We start from the raw sequence: 6000 nt of genomic DNA on the forward strand, positions 1-6000 counted from the left end.
GGCTGCAGTCTCATCTTGGCTAGTCGGGACCATGTCCACGCTCACTCACATGGTCACTGGCAGTGTTCAGGTCCTCGCTGGCCACTGGCAAGAGGCCTACCTCAGTTCCTTGTCATGTGAGCCTCTCCTTAGGGCATCTTATAACATGGCAGCTGGTTTCCCTGTTGGCAAGTGAGCAAGGGAGAGAGCAGTCAGGAGTGAACACCCAAGATGAAAGGTGCAGTCTTTTTATAACCTAATGTCGGAAATGACATCCCAGTACTTCTGCTTATTAGAGCCAAGTCATTAAGCCCAGCACACATGGGAGGGGATGACCGACGGTTTGAATACCAGGAGAGGGGGTTATTGGGGCCATCTTAGAGGCTGCCTGCCCAGCACATCTCACCCCTTTCCCAACTCTTCCTTAAGCATATTCTAGAGTCAGTTTTCCCTATAACCAAGCTTTTGATTTTATTCTATTCTGTACAGCTGTCTTATTACCCCAAGTGTCTGAGGCTTCTCTTCTTAATAGAACTCCGATTCCCAGGGGCAAAGACCACTCGCTCTCGTCCCCTACTTCTCTTTTAGTCCCCACTGTACCCATCTCAGGACTAGGGCTATAATAACTATTTGCTGACTATGATCAACTCTCACCTTCAACTTATTTAAACTTTTTCTCTTTCAGCCCAGCTTTCTGGGGCTCTGGGATTTCCGTGGGAGACTTTCTATTCAGAGTCTTTTCCTGCTGAGCAAACAGACCTTGTCTGGGTCAATAATCCTTGCTGGGAGGGTGAGGCAAGGTTATTGTTTATACTACAAAGCTGACTTCTAACGCCTCTAATGTTGGAATTTAGCTATTGAGAGAACCAGGGAAGGTTTGGAGCCCTTTAGAAAAGAAAAAATGAAAAGCAAGAGAACTAGCACTTATGTTGAGTATCTCATTTAATCCTCCCCAAAAACATGAGGTGGAGCTTATCACCCCCACTTTGCAAACATAGAGTTTGGGACCCCACAATTAGCAAGGAGCAGAGCCAGAATCTGAACCCAGACCCCGGACTCTCTCCCTCATCCCTGACTTGTGCTTCTGGGTGAGATTTCCAGAGTGATTTACGCTCAAATCAGGGTCCTGCCTGCTGGAGCTATTTGCAGTTTCCAACCCCCCACTCTCTGTCATTTCTGTGGCCCATTTATGTGTCCTGAGATGCCCAGCAAATACCTGATGAATGAATTCTACCTCCTCTGGAGTGGGGAGTGGCCAGGGGGCTTCCACACTCACCCCCAAAGGCCAGGCAGACCATGAAACCCAGCCAGCCAGTGTGGCTGACTTCAGGAGTGGAGGAGTGGGGTGAGCAGGGAGAAGCTGGGGCCGGTGAAGTGTGGCAAAGAGATCTTGTCAGAAGCTCTGACACCCCAGGAAGAGAAGGTCACTTGAAATGTATGTATGTAAACAGATTTGTCTGGCCTTTTCTGAGGGGCCCTGCAGTGGCCTCAGCCCCCTGAGTGGGCCTCTTGGTGGGGATAGTGCCACAGGGGACACAGAGCAGACCCCGGAGGGTGTGTGGACAGAGCTGACACAGCAGGCCCGTGACTACTATCTTTGAAAGGCCTGCTCACAAGCTTGGCTTTGGGAACTTGGCTCTCAGGAGGGTTCCCACCACCCTGACTGGTGAGAGTGGCTCCCTGCACCTAAACTGTTTGTGCGAACGATGGGATTCATGCTCAACAGCTGCTTTCCTTCTGGGAGTCTAGAATTTGTGGCTATGGTAGGCAGAGGGTGCCTACATGACCAGCCCCCGATAAAACTGGGTCCCTGAGTCTCTGTCAAGCTTCCCTGGGTAGCATGGTACCAACCGTGTTGTCCTTATTGCTTCTGGGGAATTAAGTGTGTCCTGTATGACTACTGAGATAGGACTTTTGGAAGCTTGCGCCTGTTCCCCTCTGCTGATTTTGCTTTGTATCCTTTCACTGTAATAAATCTTAGCCATGAGTGTGACTGAATACCGAATCTCGTGAGTCTTCCTGGCAAAACACTGAACGTGGGGTGGTCTTGGAGACCCCGACGTACTAGGGAAGGAGGGGTGGAGGGTAGGAGTGGGGATGAGAGCTTTCCCTGCCTAGATGTCTGCAAACTCTCTTGACTTCACAGCTGCTCAAACTTCTTCCTTTAGAACTTCCTCTTGTCCTCTTGCAGTCTCTATTTTTCTCCTTTCCCTCACTGAACAGTCTCATTATTCAAAATAAATGCTTGAGGCTGTCCCCCTATGACTCAGCCTAGTCTGAGCTCTGAAATGGGAGAATGAGACCAGGGCTTAGTAATATGAAAAAATCTTGAATCCAGTAATTCGTAAGTAGAATGATAATAAAATACCTGTAGGCGCCCCATTTAAAATTCTTCTCTTCTGTACAATAACTGAAATGGCATCCTTTTTCTCTGAGAATGTAGGTGGGTGTCACCTGAAGGGTGTCACAGAGTAGAAAGGGCATCGTTTGTCATAGACACGGAAGTCAGAGCCACAGCACCCTCTTGCGTATCCCCCAGGCAGAGTGACTAGGAATGTGATGGATGTGAGACGTCCTCCCCCAAATGGGAGGGGACAAAGGTGGGAGCAGGGCCAGATCCAGGGGGTGGTCGAAACCTTTTTCACTTTGGATTTCAATTCAGATGTAGGGGGACTGGGAGTCACCTGATGGCTTTTAACAGAGGGAGGGCTGAGATCTCAAATATCTTTTCTAGTTCAAAGACTGTATATATGAATACGCCAGTGTCTCAGACTGTCCCTGAAGAAGTACAGGACCATTTTGAAGAAATTGGTGCTGTAATTTTCTGTCCTTTTATTGTAATTTCTGGGAGCTGAGAGCCATCAAATCATCATCAGGGATCCTGCCTGCCTTTCACTCTTCTTTCCTCCCCTTCCTCCTTGCTTTTTCTTTAAGAAATAGAGGTCTAGTCTGGGATGAAAGAGCAGAGTCCGCATTTCTTTGCTACCGTATTGTCATTCAAATTAACTCATTTAGTGAATGGGCCTATGATTTGCATTTAGAAGAAAATTGCTCTTTGAGTTTTTAACTAGAACAGTTGGCTGGTAAATCAACAGGGCCTCATCATACCAATTCTCCATTTCCCAGTGGGATAGGAACCCCCCCGGACCCTGGCAGGCAGCTGGGGAGCACCCCACTGACGGTGGGCACTTTCCCTGCTCAGATACTGATCTTCTCCTGTGATTAAGCCACATTTGCCCTCTAAGCAAAGGTCTAGAATTGGTCAATTAATCGTACCATTGTGAAATACTAATGCCATTCAAGCAATTAGAAAATGATGAAATAAAAATCTTTCGAGAATTTAAAGCTAAACTCAACATTTGTAATAGAATCTTCTTCTGTTACAAAATGACTTTCCCAGATGAATTTCATAAATATTTTATTGTGTGTCTACTATGTGCCAGGCACCATTCTAAGCTCTTTGGGCAGGTGGTCTATGTCTTCCTGATTTCTCTCAGAAACTTGGATCAGATATGGGGTAGCAAATCTGAAAAAAAAAAAAAAAAAGTTTCCTGATGAAACTATACAACTTCAAAGGGAAAAAGTCCCTTGAAAAAAGCTGAAGTAGAGCTTTGGAGAAGCATGAAAGTGATGGGAAACCTGGGGGATTGGAGTTTGATTCACTTTGTTCTTGTATAGTCTGGGGATGTGGTGGAGAAGCAATGTTAGGGAAGTAGGAAGTGCTTGGATGGCCTGTTTTCTTTGCCACTTTGGAGGAAATGACCTCTACCTTCGAATGAACTACAGGTTCAGGGTCTAGGAGGTGGAACGAAGAGTTCCAAACATTTGCCAACATCACTGGGGAATATAATGCAATAAAAGTGGTTTGGAAAAATGTCTTGTAATCTTTCATTGTCATGTTTGAGGGTTGGATTTATCCTTGTTCCCTCTTCCATTTTCTTCTCTGTGGACAATTTCTTAAAGGGACCCAAGATTGAGTTGTGGGGATTGAGGCTTGTTATACAAAAAGTAAAAAGGAAATTAAGATTCTGTTTCTCTCTTCATTATTGTGCCATTTAGGAATTTTTTCTTACTGAAGGGGCCTTTCATCTATGCCCGCAGAAAATCATAGTGCTAGGTAACTTTACCATTCTGCTGTGCTGTCTTTCCCATCTCTCTTCCCCTCCTCCATTTCAAAATGGTTTGATCAGAAGAAATCGGGGTACTGTTCCATTCGTCATAGCATACAGCAGAATTTCTGACGCTCTCAGAAAATCCCGACCTAATCAACTTTTATAAACAGCAGAAATGATGCACAGAACACCACTAGGCACTGTCAAACGATTTGAATGAGATGACTCTGAATTTAAAATTTCCAAGAAGGAGCCCTTCATTGGCCTTGGCATCTGCTTCTCCCTACACATTCTGAGAAAGAGAATGTAGAAATGAGAGGGCCTAAATCAATGAGGAAAGCATTCAGCTGCCAGTAAAAGAAAAATCTGACTGCAATGGTTTTTAAAAAATTGGGATTATTTTTCTCTAGAACAAGAAATCTGGAGCTAAGCTGTTGCTGGTGTTGGTTCAGAGGTTTGATGGTGCCAGGGCTAAGGACACAGGGATCCTTTGGCACTTCTCTCATGGTTGTAACGTGGCTACTCAAGCCATCGTGTCTTCATGCAAGAAAGGAAGAAGGCAGGAGGAACAGAAAGGTGGTACTTTTTTATTGGGAAAAACAGTAACCTTCTAGAAGTTCCTAGCAGACATCATTGGCCAGGATGATGTCACATGGCCAATCCTACCTTCAAGGGAGGATGGGAAAAAGGGACTTCAGCCTTCCCAACTTTGTGGGAGAGCCGGTCAGAAGAACAAGGCTGGGAATGTTTGTTGGTTCTACCAATCTTGTTTTCCATGGGGGCCCACAGCCTTGGGTGTGAGACAGTCTCTGTCTGCTTTTTGTGCTTCACTGTTGTCCTTGCCAATTCGCTTTAGTTAGCACAAACCAGTCGGCTCAGTTTTTAGACCCTGTGAATTTTATCTAATGGACTTAACAAACATTTCTCAAAGTGAGAAAAGCACACAATGGTATAGGGAACAGAGGCGTGCAAAGAAGGCTAGGCAAGCACACGGAGAAAAAGCTTTGGAGGAGGATGTCCTCTGAATGGTTAGACTTTGAACCATGTCTGCCTAAAACACCCTATTGTCGCTCTGCAAACAGGTGAAAGCCAGTCCTGGTATGAAATAGAGTTAAAAGATTATAGCTTTGGGGGTGCAGTAGGAAAGGCAGTCCCCTAGGGACCCATCAGAGGGGAAATTGGTCTCCTCTTGGGATTAGCCGAACTCAGAGGCAAATTGTTCACTCCTTAAATTGTTCGTTGGAGGGCCCATTAGAGCACGATGGAAAAAGGACTCACCAGAGCCCCAGAGCCTGCTGAGAGTTGCGAGAAGGGACAGATAATGTTTCAGCTGAACGTGAAGAGGCTGACTTTCCATCAGAAGGGCTTTGCAGGAGTGTGGAGGGTAGGCTGAGCAAGCCAGTCATTTTCTCAAACCAGGAGGCACTCTGGTGCTCTCTCTGCACCGGTGTGTCCATAACTCGGCAGCTCAGTGCTTTCCTCAGCACCAGCGGCTCCTGCACCCTGATGGTCAGAATTGTCCATCACCGTAGCAACCTCAAGAATGGCTCCAAATGAGATCTCTTTGATCTTCAAGGATGCAGGTGTGCTTCTCTTCTCTTTTCTTTTCCTTTTCTTTTCTTTTCTCCCTCCATGAGGCAGGGCAGGGCAGTGGTGAAAGGATAAGAGATAGAGCTGAAAGTAGCTGTTAAAGTTGCCCACTCCAACAAGAAATGGCACGTGCCTCAAGGCAGAGGGTGAACAGATGGTGTGTAACTTGTACCATCAGCCTCTTGAAGCATCTGCCCTCACACAGATTCTCAGACCCTCTCACAAGGAAGAGGGGATTTGCATTATGGCTACAGAAAATAAGAGAAATGGGATTGCTCTCACAGGTAGAATTTTGATATATAAACAAGAAAATCAGAAG

The sequence above is a fragment of the Delphinapterus leucas genome, chromosome 2, assembly GCF_059928025.1.
Source record: "Delphinapterus leucas isolate spDelLeu-1000000601 "Yukka" chromosome 2, BTC_Dleu_Yukka2, whole genome shotgun sequence".
Taxonomy (NCBI): Eukaryota; Metazoa; Chordata; class Mammalia; order Artiodactyla; family Monodontidae; genus Delphinapterus; species Delphinapterus leucas.